A 20,466-nucleotide genomic window follows, 5' to 3' on the forward strand; every position below is an offset into this window, starting at 1 on the left:
TCTGACATCACAATGTGGGAGGTCCACTGGCTCTTCTATATAGCATGCAATTCAGATGGGGATATGCTAGTGCAAGATATTGTGGCACTGTCAAGGAGGTGGCATCTGGTCCACAACTATGGACTATGACACAAACAACACAGAATAAAATTGATGCATGCCTTATGACACCCAGGCTATACAATACAGTGCACTGACTGGCCATGCATTGTATCAGGCATTATCTTACCTACATTGGTTAGAGTTGGGGTGAAAAACAATCATCATCTTTTGTACAGGTGGGGATGGAGCACAGTGACAGATGACAGCAGTGCTATCATATGGTCAAGGGATATGGGAGGTGGATGTGGTAGCTACTCAGTTGGGCAACAGGTTGGGGGAGTCGGTCAGAGATCACAGCCTCCAGTAATGGGGTGGACCTTACATATCATAAACATTTGCTATGTGTACTGTGTTAGCCTGCATCACTGTGGATTGGTGCAGTCCACAGAAAGGATAGTATAGCACTTTAAGAATATGCATGGGTACCCCAATGTGGTTACCATACTGGAGCAACAGAGGTATGCTTTTTGCAACCTGCATGATGGGTACATAAAGACATGTTGCTCATTTGGCAAGTTGTTATAGTGGCAGTAAAGAACCGTATAACCAGCAGCAGGTGGGCTGCAGATGTGCCATACGGCTGGAACCTGAGGAGAGTCATCAAACATAACTGCGAGACTGAGCATGCCCAGGTGAGTTGGCGACTTTGGCCACAGATGACAGTGAAGCAGTAAGTGGAATGATGTCCATAGTATGTGTATGGTTGGCCTGTGACTGCCCCCTATACCTCTGGTCTCTCCCACTGTCATAGCCAACATGGTGTCCAGAAGCAGAAAGTGTGTGTGTGTGTGTGAGTGTGTGTGTGTGTGTGTGTGTGTGTGTGTGTGTGTGTGTGTGTGTGTGTGTGTGTGTGTGTGTGTGTGTGTGTGTGTGTGCGTGCGCGTGTGCGTGCGCGTGTGATGAGTGCGTGCATGCATGTGTGTCTATATATATTTCTTTATATATATATATATATATATATATATATATATATATATATATCTGTGTGTATATTATATGTATACACACATATTTATATATATATGTATATGTATATATATATATATATATATATATATATATATATATATATATATAGGGTGAGAGCAGTGCTCCCTCCACACTTGGTTCCAATGTATCTGGCCACTGTCATACTGAAACCATTTCTCCTGTCCTATACAACCACACTGATGGACAGGCCCCAGTCCTTTATTACTCTGCTGACAACCTGAACACTCATGAACGTCTGGTGCCTCCCTTCATCCTCCATATGCAGGTCCTCAGCTTCACCTATGTACAGGGCATATTGTGTCTTCTTTACTATGTCCTGCCCTCAATACACATAGACCAGTCTGTATCCTGGCCTTTTGTATAAAGTGGCTGTATGGAACCAGCTTGCTAGGACAGTGAGTAATGTCACTGGTGTCATCAATTCTGATGAACAGTACAGGCACAGGTATTGCGATCTGTTGTGGTCCCACCCAAACCTATTTTTCTAATGGGATGCAGAGGTTAGGAAGAGTATGTCAACTATGCACAGTAAGCTCTCTATGTTTGTATCTTTTCTTGCTGTTGTAGGTTTGTTTCCTAACTCTTCATTCCACAGGCTCAGTGGTGTACTATGTTCTTCCTGCTTCCTTTTGTAATGACAAAGTAGCCTGAACAGAACAGGGAAGCCTGATTTTGGAGACAGGAGATGCCTTTCCCAGCACTCTGGTATTATGTACTTTACTGACATTCTGTTTGCACTGTACATGTGTACTACTGAGTTATATATACACACACACATATATATATATATATATATATATATATATATATATATATATATATATATATATATATATATTTGTTTTTGCTTTTTCCCATCCAACTACATCTGTGGTAGAGACAGAGGAGTGCTTGTAGGCAACAAAGTCACCCCACCTGGTGCATTGGGTGATAGGTCATTTGCAGTTGCCAGGCCTGCTTCTCAGTAGGAGAATGAAGTTTACCCTGCTGATGGTGACATGGAGGGGTTATTAGTGGCTTCTTAAACCACCTCCCAGGAAGGGTGCTGAAAATCTTCATTTGCAAGTGGACCTGAAGAATCTCCTGTGGTCACCCAGTGTCAAGTAAGTGGGCTGGTTGCCTTCATGGTACAATGGCTGTTGAAGGCCCACCTAGACGCTGTGGGGCATCTCCCAGCATGGATGATGGAGTTACATGACTGACCAGCCACCAGGGAGAGCCTACTTCTGACATTAGTCATGGACCTGACTGATGTCTGGGTTGGCTATCATATGGGCCAGTCTGGCATGCTCCATGTATGCTGGATTATCCCTCACCAAGATGCTCCCCCTTATGTATTATTTGTCCTAACTTATTTATAGCCCCGTCCTTCCAATCACCTGTTGTTCACCTCTGTTTTTCGGAGTATCCCATTCTTGTCCCATCTTATGTAACCACATTTTGTCTGTCTGACTGTAATGTTTGATTTTTGACCACCTCTACTACCCTCTCTGCTCCTTCTGTCCTACCCACACAAAGTCTTTAGTGCCTTCCACACTTATCCTTCATTTATATGTGTATCTCTCTCTCTCTCTCTCTCACTATATATATATATATATATATATATATATATATAGGGTGCCTATCCCATAAAAGATATAGCCTTCTTCCCCTCCTGTCATTCCTTATAGTAACTATTGTATGTTTACCTGTGCTTGCTATTCCCCTTTTATACATTACTTTACCTCCTCATGTATATAATGAAAGGTGTTGACACTTTGCTGTGCTGGCCTCCTTGGACTGTCTACAGTGCTTGAATTACAGAGTTGAGCAGCAGCATTGCATCTGTGAGCAGAAATAACCTCATGAATGCTTCCTTAACTTTCTTGTGAAATTCATCACATGAAGTATACTAGTACAACCCCCTTAGCCACAGCTCCCTAGCAGGCCTTCTGCCCATAAAGAGACAGCACTAATTTAATATGCAACCCCTTTCTTGGGCTACTGATGCTACGGCAGTCATGATGCATGGATACGCAGCTTTAATCCACATCATGTGCTGCGGTCCTTGATAATTTAACATTGTTCCACAGCTCAGTGAATGCCTTTGTGTACCCCACATGGTGTGATTATAAATTTGTATCACACTTACATTCAGTTAATGCCTGCTATGATATTATCATTATAGGACAGATTAATGTCATAACAATGACAAATCACATGCTGCCATATTACTGAAAGTCAACTGTGCACTTTAATCTAACAAATTGTGATTTATTTTCTGTCATAGTATGTGCATAGATAGGACTGGTCCATGCATGGTTTTACGTCAGCGATTAAAAATAATGAAAATAAGCAGATTATGGCTTTTGTAAATGGAATGAACAGCTGAATCTACTTATAGTAATCGCTGCACTGTACATTAGCAGGTTATGTTAGTTTTTGCCTGTTTGCTGTTTTGGTGTCTCATCATATGCAGGAGGCAGTGGTCTTCCTGCATACATCTCAGGCTATTGTCCCAGGATAATTAACTAATTCCACAATGTGACTGAGCATGGTTCACCTTAATGGTAAATACATCAGCATGTTATACATTGAAATATATTCAAGTGAAAGAATCAGTGTTATGTAGATTCTTTTTATAGCTATGCTTCCATTTAACAAGAATAATTTGTCAATGTGTCAAACTTGAGTTACCTAATTTCTTCTGAAGAGCTTTGCATTATTTCATTGATGCCATGAATTAAATTCCCTGGTGACTTGCTGGAAATTGTAACAAAATAAAAACTGAATAAAATATCCTCTAAGTATTTTTTGCACATATTTACCTGCTAATTTAAAATTAATTTTTCTGTGATATCCATGTATACATTAATTCAAATTCAGTGGTTAGCAATGCTTTTATCTGTACTTCTTCTGTTAATAGTAAGCAGAAGTACAAGTTACCTTCTGTTCTTTTTACAGTTTTGTTATTTACTGTTTCCTGTCTGCTGTTTTACAACATTCCCATTGGGTCAGCCTTTCAGTGATGTAAACACTGGCTTTAGGTGATTGTCTTCTGTGTGGAAACATGCGTGAATGGGCATACCTTCGTTGAATGTAGTACGTCAGGGCTGGCAACTCGGTACGTAAAAAATCTACTGCCAAACATTAGCGGACTGGAGTTCCGCTGTGGCAACCCCTAACCGGGAAAAGCCGAAAGATACAACAACAACAACTAATATTGATATCACACCCTGATCCATATAAAATGAGAAACAGAGTTGCTGGTGACCGCTAATATTTCATTTTTCAGCTGCTTAGTTATTAAGCACTTTAATAAACCAAAGATTAAGTTGTTTGTTGTAAGATGGGTGTGCATTTCTAGGCAGTTATGCAGCTAATAACATGTATGCGAGGATTCACTTAAATCCTCACTGCTCTTGCTAATTGTCCAATGCAATTTGGTCAAATAGAGCAACAGTAAGAAATTGGGATTCAGAGACAGGTATAGCCACAATGAGAAAGACTGAATTATTGTTTCATTACCATGCCTCTGAATTGAATGCTGTGTTGTCAGATCTGACCTCACTAGTGTTCTCAACAAAAGCCCATGCATCATGTTAAAAGCATCCGCAAAAAAACACACACACACACACACACACACACACACACACACACACACTCCCACATCTACTCATCCACAAACAATTCCATTTATACTCGCTCTCACTCACAAAAAAATCACCCATTCTCCCACATGCATGCACCAATCACACACACACACACACACACACACACACACACACACACACACACACACACACACACACACACACACACAGGAAGCCAGACTCATGATTCCCTTCATGTTAAGGCTTGTGCATCTAACAAACCCTTTCTGAATCCCAGAGGATCTTTTTTCACAAATACTGCATTTTTCCATTTGCCTTTGTTAATATTTTAAGATTCTGCTTTCCTGGCCTTAGAAGAACATCACTTCTTACCAAATAACTATACGAATTCTCCAGGAGTTACATAACTGTTTCATGGCACGTAAACTGTAGAGAAATAAGTGCTGCAAATGTCCTAAGACAAAAAATACCTCAAAGCATATTGGTCCTACAAACATAATTTACTAAACACTATGACTACATATACCTTAATAGAGCAACATATTACCGGGAGCATATGTTACTTTACATGAAAGAATTCAGACTGGTTGATCTGAAAGGAAAAGTTGCAGAATACCAAATGGTTATACTGGGCAAACAACAGAGGTATAGAACATCAGGTAAATATATAGCCTTAATCCTTATTTGGAGTAATAAATACACTGCAGCTGTATATTGAGTTACAAGGAACATATGCATTGTACAGTGAGCTAACTGTTTTATGTCATAAAAAACCAATACAAAGTAAAAAGAAAGCTACAGAGAAACTGAAGAGTAAATTGTACTACACAAGACAATTCTATGTCAATAACCCAAAATACATACATTTTATTTTCTGCATGTATACATTATGTCAACCTATTTAACAGCATACCTCTAACAAATGCTTTGCAGTCTACTTATGTAAATACTTTAGAAACATGCCTTAAAAAAGCATTAACAAGTAGCAATACACAAAAATCCATTTACTTAAGCTCTTTCATCCCTATTTACTAGGACTTCATCAGAATAATACACTTCAGAAGTAGAGATGACAACCAATTAATCAAATGATACACTTGAAAACATATTTAAACAACAGAATGGTTTACATTTCCATTTCCATTTCCTATCCGTTAGAAATTATTTCATATGCTACCATTCAGTTTAGGTACTTTATCAGCTTGCAGTTTCATTTCCCATAATGTTTCTTTTATTTGTGTAACTATCTTCTCTCATGCCTACATTCACTTTTTCAAATAAGGTAATATATGTTTACATTAAGCATTATTCTCATATCTTCTTTTAATATCGTATACAAGATCATTTATTCGTTTAGTAAATTGTCTAGCTGTCATACCAATATAATAGGCTTCACAATCCCACATAATACAATATATACTTAAACCTGATATATCACATGTAAACCTGCTGTTAACAGAAATGACCTTATTAAAATGTGGTAAAAATACAAATTTTGTTTTAGACATATAACAACACGCCTTACAGCTTCCTCATAAGAACATTCCACATTCCTTACCAGTCCTAGATGCCTCAATAATTGTTTTATCCCTACATAACAATGATTTAATACTGTCTTGCATTTTAAATACAATATGTGGCTTATCTCCTATAAGTTGCATAAGTTCTGAGTTGCCCATAAGAGTTTTCCAGTTGTTTTTAGTACTATAGAAATGGGGTTCATATCAACAGTCATATTCAAAGAATATGTTTTAAAATTCTGAAGTACATTACTAACTTTAGGAACAAGCCCTTTTCTAGGAATGGGTGAATGCAAATCTTTCTTTTTTTTTTTTCACCATTTTTTCACTCATAGCCTCTAGCTTATTGCAGTCATAACTCCTATCCATAAACAAGTTAATAATGTTGTTTGTCTCTCTCAAAAACATTCCACTGCTAGTGATAAGTCACAAAGCTCTTATAAACTCTCCTGTTAGGATATTATTTTTAATAAATATAGGATGATTGTTAGAATAATATAAATAATCATCAATTAATCTACTTTTTCCTAAATAAAGAACTAGCAAATGATTTATTAATCTTATCCAAATGAACAAAACACATTAAATTAAAAAAATTAGCAAGAATATTAATTTCCTTATGAAAGATTTAAAAAAAGCAGTAGAAATATTCATATCATCTCTAAAATTTATAGCATGTTTATTCAGAACCTTCCCCAAAGAAAAAAAAAATCCTCAACAAATCTAACAAAAACTTATCTTTAGAAACGGTGGGAATTAAAGGCAAGAATTTCATTTCTCACTATCCATTAATAAAACCTTTATATGAGGGTGATATAGATACCACCAGCTACATAGCTATTTGTGTTTATAATTAAAATAATATATATATATATATATATATATATATATATATATATATATATATATATATATATAAAATTTCATGCTAAATCCTAAGCAAACATGCTGTATTAATATCATTAAACATTCTATATTAATATATATTGTCCAGAAGAACACAGTACATGGACAGTTTGTAGATGACATAAGGCACAGGAATAAACCAAAGTGCTAGCCTGCCAGCATTGATAATTGGGAAAATCACAGCATGAATGGCTAGGATGATGTTGGTGATCAAGACGCTGAGGAGGAGTGTGAAAGCAGTGCCAAGGATTAAAAAGTTAAAAAAGGTTGATTGTGAGGTGGAGTTCAGGGAAGAGTTAAGACAGGCACTGGGAGGCAATGAAGAGTTACCGAATAACTGGGTAACTACAGCAGAGCTAGAAAGGGAGACTGCTACGAAGGTGCTTGGTGTGACATCTGGACATAGGAAGGAGGACAAGGAGACATGGTGGTGGAATGAGGAAGTACAGAAGAGTATACAGAGGAAGATGCTGGCGAAGAAGTGGGATTGTCAAAGAGATGAAGAAAGTAGACATGAGTATAAGGAGATGAGGCGCATGGCAAAGAGAGAGGTGGTGAAGGCTAAGGATAAGGCATATAGAGAGTTGTATGAGAGATTGGAAACTAAAGAGGGAGAAAAGGACCTGTACCGATTGGCTAGAGAGAGGGACAGAGCAGGGAAAGATGTGCAGCAGGTAAGGGTGATAAAGGACAGTGAGGGAAACATACTCACAAGTGAGGAGAGTGTGTTGAGTAGATGGAAAGAGTACTTTGAAGGGCTGATGAATGAAGAGAATGAGAGAGAGAAGGTTGGATGATGTAGGGATAGTGAATCAGGATGAAGCAGATTAGCAAGGAGGAAGTAAGGACAGCTATGAAGAGGATGAAGAATGGAAAGGCTGCTGGCCCAGATGACATACCAGTGGAAGCATGGAGGTGCTTAGGAGAAATGGCAGTGGAGTTTTTAACCAGATTGTTTAATGAAATTTTCGAAAGTCAGAGGATGCCTGAGGAGTGGAGAAAAAGTGTTTTGGTACCTATCTTTAAGAATAAGGGTGATGTGCAGAGCTGTTGTAACTACAGAGGGATAAAATTGATCAGACACAGCTTGAAGTTATGGGAAAGAGTAGTGGAAGCTAGGTTAAGAAGGGAGGTGATGATTAGTGATCAGCAGTATGGTTTCATGCCAGGAAAGAGCACTACAGATGCAATATTTGCTCTGAGAGTGTTGGAGAAATACAGAGAAGGTCAGAAGGAGTTGCATTGTGTCTTTGTGGACTTAGAGAAAGCATATGACAGGGTGCCTAGAGAGGAGTTGTGGTATTGTATGAGGAAGTCGGGAGTGGCAGAGAAGTATGTAAGAGTGGGACAGGATATGTAAAGGGTAGTGTGACATTGGTGAGGACTGCGGTGGGAGTGACAGATACGTTTTAGGTGGAGGTGGGATTACATCAAGGATCAGCTCTGAGCCCTTTCTTATTTGCAGTGGTGATGGACAGGTTGACAGATGAGATTAGACAGGAGGCCCCATGGACTATGATGTTTGCAGATGACATTGTGATATGTAGTGAGAGTAGGGACCAGGTTGAGGAGACCCTGGAGAGGTGGAGATATGCTTTAGAGAGGAGAGGAATGAAGGTCAGCAGGGCTAAAACAGAATATATGTGTGTAAATGAGAGGGAGGGTGGAGGAATGGTGAGGATGCAGGGAGTAGAGTTGGTAAAGGTGGATGAGTTTAAGTACTTGGGATCAACAGTTCAGAGTAATGGTGAGTGTGGAAGAGAGGTGAAGAAGAGAGTACAGGCAGTCTGGAATGGGTGGAGAAGAATGTCAGGAGTGATTTGTGACAGATGGGTACCAGTAAGAGTGAAAAGGAAGGACTACAACAGGGTAGTGAGACCAGCTATGTTATATGGGTTGGAGACGGTAGCATTGACGAAAAGGCAGAAGTCAGAGCTGGATGTGGCAGAGTTAAAGATGTTAAGATTTGCACTGGGTGTGACTAGGATGGACAGGATTAGGAATCAGTATATTAGAGGGTCAGCTCAGGTTGGACAGTTTGGAGACATAGCAAGAGAGGCGAGATTGCGTTGGTTTGGACATGTGCTGAGAAGGGATGCTGGGTATATTGGGAAAAGGATGCAAAGGATGGAGATGCCAGGTAAGAGGAAAAGAAGAAGGCCTAAGATAAGGTTTATGGATGTGGTGAGAGGACATGCAGGCAGTTGGTGTGAAAGAGCATGATGCAAAGGACAGGAAGAAATGGAAACAGATGATCTGCTGTGGCGCCCCCTAACGGGAACAGCCGAAAGAAGATGATGACAGCATGAATGGCTAGGCTTTACTAGGCTCTAGGACCATTAGCCTAGTAACCTCCTATGATCCTCTGATCCTGTACAGTAAGAGGTTACTGATAATTGGCAGATGTACTAAAAATATGTTTTCAGACTTTAGGGTAATTATTTCTTTTTTGGGGGGGTGAAGAAAAGAGTCATTTGGGAAGAAAAGAACATTGACCAGATTAAAAATGGAATGGTTGAAAGAGAAGACAATGAAAGGGTTAAATTTATAATTTACAAAATATAATCTTTAGTAGCTTTGATATTCCTCCCTTTCTCCTCTGAAATTCATCACATTTTTATGAACAAAAATCCTTCCCATATTTTGCTGTAATCTAATGCAAAAAACAAGCCTCCCCAATGAGATTATAAGTAAACTGTTTTCACAGATACACTACTGAATTCCTCTCTGAATCTGTGTTTATGTTATTTGCATTAACTGAGAGAATACTAAATGTTAATCAATATATTATCTAATAACCTTTTAATAGATTTCTTCTTTTTCTTTAAATTCCTGTTTCATTTCCATTTATATCTGCTGACCTACATCCTTGTTATCTTTAGTGCATGCTGAGTATCTGCTGTATCTTCATTCAGAAACATATTTTAATTTGTTGACATGGGTATTGCCCAGATTTCAATGGACTAGTTTCAGTCCTAGCCTGCATATACCCCTTTTAGTCATGTAAAATAGTTTAAGCATTAGATATGTTAGTCTCCCCTACATGCCTGCTACTTTCTGTCCTTCTTTACCAATGTACTCTATCAGTGGGATTCAATAAACTCTGTGTAGGCTTCAAGTGAAGCCTACATGCAGTTTATGTGTTTGTGCAGTGATTAGCAGCGGTGATTACATATTCATGCCGCATACTGTGTTTAGAAATAAACAAGCACAGCTTCATGGCTGATAACAGTGTTGCCAGCCATGAAACCATGTAAAGCAACACAGATAGCAAACATGTTTACCTTAGAGCAAACTAGCTTAGCGGGATTGTGTGAAATGCCACAGTGATTACCAGGGTTTATCATATAGCAATATATATGGTCCAAACACATCACAGGACAGTGTATACAGTGCAGAGTATTGTGGAATCCAATTCTAGGCATGCTGTATAAAAGTTTTGTAAATGATCTGTGAGGGTACATGGACTGCCATGTAAAATAAACGGTTAGGGGAAGTGTGTCTATTGAATCGGCACACACAGATGAATTGTAAGAATGAACAGAGGGAAAGAGGACAGGTGAAACACATAATGTACAGCAGATAAAGACGTGAATGGAAACAGTTGTAGCAGAAATACTAATCACATATCAACATGGTACAGTATAGACTGCACAGTGACAATATATATTATGTGACTGTCAAACAAGGTGACATAACAATGGAGAAGATGTCTCTGTGATAAAAGCATCCTGTCATGAATAGTGGAAAGGACATCTATCAGGATGTTATATACATTCGGGGATGGGTGCATATTGTGAAGCTGTGCAAACTGATTTGGCTGAATATGACTGTAATGTCAGCAGAGGTCTCCAACAGGAGGCATACAGTTACAAGCTCGTGGACAACAGTAAAAGAAGCATGTACAATCATGGACAATATCAGAATAATACCACCACTAATTCCATGTCTCTGACACAACATATGTGATTCTGAGTGATTGTTGATGGTTCTGCATGAACACACTTGTGTAACTATTGTGACATGTCAGCAATCTATGAGGGTAATCAAGCACACCATCCTGACACTGTGGCATCTGCTGGAGGTGTTAAAAGGGACACTGCTATACCTGTATGTGACATTATGATCAATACAGGCTAGTTGACTGGAGTGCATGGAAGATATACACAATCCACACTGTCATGAATGTAACCCATGCCATCAGTGCTGCCAAACAGCTATGTATGTACTGTGTGCATCACCAAAATAGGTATCACACATACATCTGGTATAACACCTTGTTGGGAGCGCCGTACTATCAGACAGTAAGGTTTATGCAACACTCGGGCAAAGGTGGTGCACTTCAGTTACACATCACTGTACGATGTGTAGGGAGGTACGTGAAGAAGGGTGCATTGTACTCAGTTATTGGTCTGATGAAGGCTGTGACCTATACAGGTATTATGGTCTTCGCGTGGATATCCTGCACATAGTCAGGAGTTGTGTTACATGCAAGTGAGTAGTCACCATAGTGGCCATATGCTAGTGGATGCTCCTCCTACCATCTACCCCAGGACACAGGTCACATAACATCTGGTCTGCTTATAGGGCATGACGTCTATATTATCCTTGGGTTGTGTGTTTGTTTTTATAATGTAACAAATCCCCCTATGTTTTTGTTTCATGTCATGTGTTGTCATGGCTGTAATAGCAATTTTGGTGTTTGTTGACACTGTATTATACTAATATCACAGCTGGAGTCAATAATTGCCCACAATCTGTAGTCCTCCAGACAGCTGTTTGAACATAGGATGTGTGCATCATTCTTGATGTTTGTGACTTAAATAATGGACAGGAAAGGGCCTAGCAGACAACCCTGATGTACGGACCTGATCAATGGAACCAAAATATAGGTCACTTCGCACATTTCAACATATTTGGATGCCATATATGTGATCCAGTGGTCTACCCACTTGGTGATATAGGTGTTTATGGCCTCATCTGACAGTGCTGAGTGAATACCTCAGTGTGGATTTGTATCAAATACCTCGGCCTGGTCAAGTTTCACAGGATGATAGTCCTACCATCATACATGTCCTTGATGACCTCTTTGAGGTCATCTAATAGATGAAACAGGCATGGATGTAGCATTAACAACTTACACATGTCTGTTGCACACTGCTGTGATATTACTAGTGTCCATTTAGAAAGGGTCCATGATGACATGTTGGTCTACCTTACAGATAAGGAGAATCGGGATGCATCTATACATACATGCATCAGGTACCATCCCCCCAACCCAGATTTATGTATGTTGATGTACACCCTTCTAAGGGAACATAGTCCATCTGGAGGGTGTGTTTTAGTGTATATCCAACCATGTCAGGAAGATGCATGTGTTGAATCACACCATAGGTGATCTGTGATGTTGTCACAGCACATTGATTCTGTATGATAGGCCTGGATGAAGGTAAGACAGTGCATACTGCCTATCTTGATTTAGCCTAGGGTATGGACACAGTCTCCCACTCAGGTATCATTGAGAAACTCTCACAGCTGGGGATTAAACCTTACGGCAGAATCCTGGAGACCCAAAAACTAAACTGATTGAGATCCAAATCACACTAACTAGGACTACCAATCGGATCAAACATGTTGCAGGATGCCCCTTCTAAGCTCCGGGAAAATTATGTTAGGTTCCAAAGTTCACTGTATAAACTTCAGAGTAACAGGAATTCTATTATCTTAGGAGACTTCAACTACCAGACGATAAACTCTGCCTCAGCCGTAAGTTACACCCAAAAAAAGTATTGATTTCATAAATAAAATCTCCCTGACCTAAATTGTCAAGAAATATTTTTTACCATGGCCCTTACCAACGTGGCATCAATATCAATTATCCTCCTGGTAGCCCCTTCTCCAATTAAATCCAGTCACAAAACTGGGAAACCTTTCCTTCAATATCTGTACTTAAATGCGAATATCACAAAGTTCAGTGACTTCAAACGTACAAACCTTCTACAGTTCTGTGACAATATCTCAAAATTTAAGTTAAATGTATTTTCCAAGATACTACAAGTGCAAACTATATACACACCTGGATAAATGCAGTGACCTGGCAACCCTTATCAAAAACAAAGAAAATGGGAGGTATGAAAGTAAAACACCTTGATGGCCCACATGTATTAATAAGAAATATAGTAAAAGAAAAACATTTTGTACACTCTATAGCAATAAAAATAACCTTCAAATCAAGGTTAAAATTAAGAAGCTATTGAAAAAACTAAAACACACTCTCAGGAAAACAAAAGTATCCCATGAGCTCAGATGAGCATCAGAAGCTATATACAATTATAAATCCTACTTTAGCTATATGAACAAAGTAAGAAATAGGTCCTAACATTGCTCAAACAAAATGGCACTACCTACTCGGTTCCAGTAGAGATAGTTAATATACTAGAAAATAAATTCAGGGCCAATTTCATCTCTGAAACAACTATACAAAGTTTGTACATCCCACAGAATCTCAAACCATTTATCATAACCAAAGAACAGTTGCTAAACAAAAAATACAGCATCCATAAGGCATGATAATATAATCTGTTGCCTAATAAACAGTACAAATAACTATTTAGTTGACCCACTCCTTCAGCTATTCAGCCCAAGCTCAGACCCTGGTTGTGTCCCTGAAGTATGGTGCACTTTACAAAGGTGAACCTACCACTGACCCCAGAAGCCATAGGCCCATTAGCCTGACTTTTCTGATCTCCAAAGTCATGGAAAGCATCATAACTGACCTAAGTAACCCTTTTAAAACCCTTATAAGGCTTGACCTCCAGTAGTTTAGCTTTGTTATGTGTAGATCCTGTCTAATGAATCTGGTCAACTTCTTTCATAAAGTAACTCGGGCTGTGGACAGTGGAACTGCTGTCCATATAGCAAACCTTGACCTGGCTGAGGCTTTTAAGACCATATCACATGCTAACACAATACACAAGATGACTGACACAATAAATAAGCTGAATTAATTCCAAACCGAATCATACATAGTTACTTGGAAAACAAATTGTTTAAGATCTAGAACTTCTGTAGTGAGGGTGGCAGGTGTTTCCTCAGTAAACATAAAAATGACCATTGGTGTTCCTCAGGGCTCTATGCTAGAACTTCTACTATTTGTCATATACTTCACAGATCTCCAGATTACAAAGGGTGATATCAGGCTAACCAGATTTGTGGATGACTGCAAACTTGTGTCATCCTCATGTGCCACGCTGATAAACAAAAGCGCCAAATGACACCCGCGTGTGGCAGCAACTGCTGCTCAGAAACCAGATAAAACTAAATGTTAAAAAGTGCACTATCATAGCATTTGGTAAATAATCTCTTAAACCATCATATATTATAGACAACACCCTGCTTCAAAATGAATGTGTGGTGTTAGACCTTGGAACATGGGTAGACGATTCCCTTGATTTGAGCATCACATTACAACAGTGATTAAGAAATCTTTTTACCTGGCACAGCTGATTGCAAAATATAGTTTGTCTGGACAAAGAAAGTTCTCACCCCTCCATATTCTACACTGATTAAACCTATTACTGAAGACAACGTCCCTTATGGGAAGCATCTTACTAGACATATCATAGCAATTGGAAAGACCGCAGAAGGTCCTAACTAAAAATATCAAAGGCTTAAAAGATAACAGCAACCAGAACAGGTTGGAAGCACTTTCCCTTTATTCAGTATCTTCCCACTAACATTAGAACCAGGACCCAAAACCTGCTTCAGCAAATAAACAAAACATGGTGGAGAGATGGATTTGTCACACAACACTTTTCCCTTCTGTAAAACAAACATCCACTTCAGATTAAGCAATATGACACTTTCTTCCTTCAGAAACAACTGGATTTGTATCCTCCCCCATTACAACTTTCCTGTGTTTCCTTGAAAAAGGAGGTAAGGTCTAAGGGTGGGAACTGGCAATGTATAAATGGCCGCTGGTCCTAGTTGCTTTGTATATTCTGTGATTTTATGATTCTATGATTCCTGCTTTGGATTTCTCGTTCTTGTAACTAAATTCCACACTTCATCTGCCCATTCCATAGCTACTCCTTTAACTTCTCTACACACTCTCTGGGCTTCTTTTAGCACTGCAGTGTATTCTAACAGTATTTTTACTTCACTTTGTAATTTCTACAGACATTAATTGACCACACTGAACAGAGTAGGAGAAGTCATCCCAACTTCCCAGCTGTTCTCTCCTCATCTCTGAAAATGCAGCGTAAGCTAGTCCAAGACCTCTTGCATTAGTAATCTTAGCCTCTATATTATTTCATCCTTTGGCACAATGCAAACTACCTTGTGCCTTAATCTGAGTTCTTTTGTGAAAATCTGCAAGATTTTAGTGAGATAAATTGCATCACTACGGTGCATTCGGCAGATTTTTACTGTTTTTCTTTCTAGTCTGCATGATAATCCAAATAAAGTCGCATTATAGCCTGAACATAAAGCATCTGGAGATTCCTCCCCTTGATTAAGATTTAACGGGTAAAGGGTGTCCCTAATCTTAAATTGGTAAGCCAGATTTAAGTGCTTACGTTGATGGCACATTCCACACTTAAACATACCCTTGTTTTTGTTGGATAATGGTTTGGTGGAGTGTTGCAACAAAATTTTCAAATTGTGGCCTCGTCTAAAGGTAATTTTTGGTTTGTTGCCAAGGACTTTATATAAAGAAGTATCCTCTATAACAAGAGTCCAGTTCTTATAAAGGGTCTCCCTAATAAAAGAATGGAAAAATTAAATGTACATAAAAAACTAGTGGTGTGACAATGAGTATTGGTAGTTGTAATATCCTGGGCCTCTCCGACCAAGATTTCCAGTTCTACCAGACCCCCAGTAGATAATAATGGCTTAAAGTAGCCAGAATGACGTTTAATGATTACTTCAGTGGAAATGTTGGAAACTAGACTCAACGGGTAGCCCCTCCTAAGGAACATTTTTTCTAGCAATCCACATTCTTCAATAAAGTCAGAATCATCTGAGATCATTCTGGCTGCCCTCACCATCTGCCCCTTAACCACTGCTCTCTTTTGATGTCTTGATGTGCCATATTTTCTGGAGGCATAATTTTAACATGTCTCCATAATTTGCAGTTTGTATTGATGACACACTGATGTATAGGAATGTTAAATGAACTTTGTATATACATCTCGGTCACGGTGTCATTTTATGTGTCACATTCAGTGGTAAAATACCTACTTGTGCTACTCACAACAGATAATATATGTATGATATTAAAGACCTAAATTTCTGAATTATGTAATTCAGAGACTGAATTTCAGAATGTATAGAGTGATAGCTCTCAGTTCAAAGTTAAGGTGGATATTTAAAATGAGAACGCAGGGTGTGATGTAACAAAGTCCCCCAAAGAAGACAGCAGTTTAAAATTATTTTGATGCCGGTAGCAAATTCAGTCTTACAATTCCCTTGTAGTGCACAGTGATTATGCACAGTATCCTGAAAAAGGCAAATTAGTTAAGTCCTTCTATAACCAAACATAATACATTTTATGTACCCCCTGCCCCTGCTACAGTTGTTAAAATCGCATATCTAGCTAGACAATTAAACCTGCAGTACTGGCCAGCAAATGGCAGCGGCTGAATAAGAAACAGATTTCTTTCTGCCTGCTGTCTATCCTTGTAATGTGTCTCTGTTTTTTGTAACATAGAATATCTTACACTGTCTTTCTGACAGTGCTTGGTAAGTGCTTTACAGCTTTAAAAGTCAGAATTTTTTTTTACTGTAGTACATGGAGCAGATAAAGCTCCATGCACCACAAAGGCTTATGATCGGGTCTCCAATCATAACACTGTTTTATATCTTCTCAACACGGATGCCAAGATTCACATCTTGACCTTCACAATGTGAATTTCTTGACATCAGTGTCTCAAACACATATTATACAACAACCCCCCATTAAATATTCAAAAACGTGCACGTTGATTGGTCAGCATGCACGTTGTAAATCAGAGTTATAGTAATGGAAAAAGGTCTGGTCGCCCGGACTTTTTCCATTACTATGACTCTTTTTTTTTTTTTTACAGCAAATGAGAACGCAAGATCTCCGTTGCTTCACACTGTCTCGCTATGTTAAACGAGTTTAACATAGAGAGACAGCTTTAAAAAAGCAACAGAGATTCTCCATTGCTTTTTTTAAAGCTGTCTCGCTATGTTAAACTCATTTAACATAGTGAAACAGTTTTTAAAAAGCAACGGAGATCTTGCTTTCTCCGTTGCTTTTGCCCACAGCTCTGATGTACTGCATAGGCATGTGCATGCGCAGTACATCAGAACTGCCGCAGAATACCAGACGGCTGCGGAAGGGCAGTAAGGAGGCATTATACAATGCCATTATTTAAGAAAAGTAATTATTTTTTTTCTTAAATAATGTCATTGTATAATAGCAACAACCCATGTCTGGGTGTGGGTAATGCTGGATTTACCCACGGTTGGCTTTGTTTGGCCACTCGGGCTTCGCCCTTTTGACCAAACCACACCAACCGTGGGTAATTCCAGCATTACCCACACCCAGGCATGGGTTATTGCTATAATAACCCACTTATGATTGACATCCCGCTCATAATCCTCCATTTTCAGTATTCTGAGATACAAATTAACTACTATGTCTATCACAGATGCTGGTGAGAGTATCCATGCCCAACTCGTACTGATTACCACAAAGGCCTGTACACCCACGGCTTTCAACACAACGGGGAGCCAGCAGTTTTTGCCATGTGACTGCCAAACAGCAATGTGACCATGTACATTTGGCTGCCTTTAATGCTTTCCACTCACTACTTCCTTTGTGCAGTGCTTAGCCTGTGATTAACATAATGTAGATGTTTAGACCTCTTATGACACTTTGAGAATTCTGCTATCTTTGCAGAAGTGTGCAGACAAACATATACTAAGATTAACAACCAGAGAAAGTTAAGAAATCACTGCTGGTGCAGTTTTTATGTGTGCAGTAGCAATGATTCGCAGTGTTTGGGCTTTGCTGTGTGTTGTTTACCCAAGGTTGTGTGAATGTGGAGTTAGTATTATATACTGGTAAGGGCACAGGAGGAGGTTTGTAGAATGAATGTTGATGATTGTTTGTTTCATCAGTAAGGATCTTTTATTGGTTTGTTTTACCAAGTTAACGTTTCAGTGAGTTTCTTTTTGGTAGAATGCAGTGAAACACAGAGGTCAGTAAGGAAAATAATGCATGTACATCAAATCACTTTTTGATGGTTATACATCACTGCTCCCAGATATAGTTTTCATCTGGATTATTTGGAAGATGTTCAGGAGATATTCACTCGATGTAGCTTATCCGAATTGCAGTAAGACATTTTGACAAGTCACCACTCAGAAAGCTAATATAAAACTGCAAACTGTGGTAACCAGTCTTAAGCTGGAACTATGGAATAATAACTAGTTACTAGGAAGGAGACAGTTATTGTTAAGCATTGTTTCTGCTAGAGTATAACAAGGCTCGCTGCTGGATTCAGTCGTCCTTTTGGAATTTTTGCCAAATATTCCATTGGATTTAAAATGTAAAACAAATCTTTTTGCAGATAATGCAAGAACTAGTACTGTGGTTTTAGAGGTATGGTCATTCTAAAGAAAGGATACTTGGGAGGGCAGATAGTAATTGAGATGTTGTATAAATAACTATAGATTCTTTGCTTCAAAAAGAATCGTCCTAGAACTATGTATACCTTATGAAAAGATAGTTGAACATAGTAGAGGAATGCAATGGTCTGAGGACTATTATTATTTCACCTCTAAATTACCTAGCCTAAGGTGACTAGAAAGTAAACACAGTAAACAGGATTTTGGGATAAAGATGTAGAGGTAGAAATTCATGGAATGCTGAAGATATTTGTCTCATGTAGGGGGTGCTTGTGAAGGCTTTCACAACATGCTGCATTCAGTCTGTGATTTTCTGCACGACCAGGGAGATGGGAGCATTGGATACGATACACAGGTTCTACAACATCAGGGAGATAGGAACATTGTATATGATACACAGGTTCTTTAGAGTCAGGAGAACAAGGACATTGGATAAGATACACAGGTTTTGCAGAGTCAGAGAGACAGGGGCATTGGATATGATTCTCGACATGCGTACACCGAAAGTGCATAACATCGAAAATGTAAACAGAAATCTCCATAGCTGGAGATTTCCATTTACTTCAATGTAGTGCGATCTCAGAGTTGGTATATTTAAGTAGCAGGGGAGTGATGGGTGCAGGGGGGCTTGCCCCCCTTGCCCACACTAGTTTAAACTCTTTTTTTTTTTGTGTATTTTTTTTTTTGAACTACGATTGTTTAATAGTTTGATGCATATGGTTCGATCCATATGCATTTGAGCTATTAAACTTTCGAGGTCCTAAAGTAGACCCATCAGGGAGACAGGGACTTTGAATATGATACACAGGTTCTACAGTGACAGGGGCATTGGATACGATACACAGTTTCTACAGTGTCGGGGAGATAGGGACATTGGATATGATAGACAGGTTCTATAGCATCAGGGAGACAGGAGCATTGGATATGATACACAGGTTCTACAGTGTCAGGGAGACAGGGGCATTGGATACGATACACAGGTTCTACAGTATCAGGGAGACAGGGACATTTGATATGATACACAGGAGGCATACTAGGCAGATAGGATTAATTAAAGGGTTGAAAGTTGACAGAATACTTTGGATGATAGATACAGTTACCCTACAGAAAAGAAAAAAGAGAAGGCATGATTTATACTATAGTTTCTGTAAATGGATGAGACAATGGGTTAATGGGTGGGATGCAGATGGATAGGAGGAAGTGCAGACAGTAGGCATGAGCTGTCACTGGGGTGATGAAGGTTCAAGACTGAAATGACACTGATGATGAGGATTCTGTAAGAGAAAAGGTATTGGAGGACTGTCTACTATTTATTATTCATGAAAGCTTAAGTAATAAAACAAGTGCCAGTTGTATTTGGCCAGCTTCAGCATGTATTATATGGTCTGAACTGACACAGCCTATAGGTGCAAACTTCTTAAAGCTATACTCAGTTACTACATGCCAACTCTTTCAAAAGTAGAGTCTAACTATAATGTGAGGTAGACTCAAGATAAACAGTTTTGTTATTTTTAATATTACATTTCTGGGCACTACATCAGTAGAAGGCAAATCACTGTACTGCACTCATTTGCTCAAAATGTGAAATATTTCACTCATTCTTTATCTTTTATGTCCATTATCTATGTAATATGTCGAAACATTTTATTGGTATAATTGTGGGACATCTATCAAAAGGCAATTCACCAAGTACTTTT

The sequence above is a fragment of the Protopterus annectens genome, chromosome 1.part0 (genome assembly GCF_019279795.1).
Source record: "Protopterus annectens isolate FY-2018-M chromosome 1.part0, PAN1.0, whole genome shotgun sequence".
Classification (NCBI taxonomy): domain Eukaryota; kingdom Metazoa; phylum Chordata; order Ceratodontiformes; family Protopteridae; genus Protopterus; species Protopterus annectens.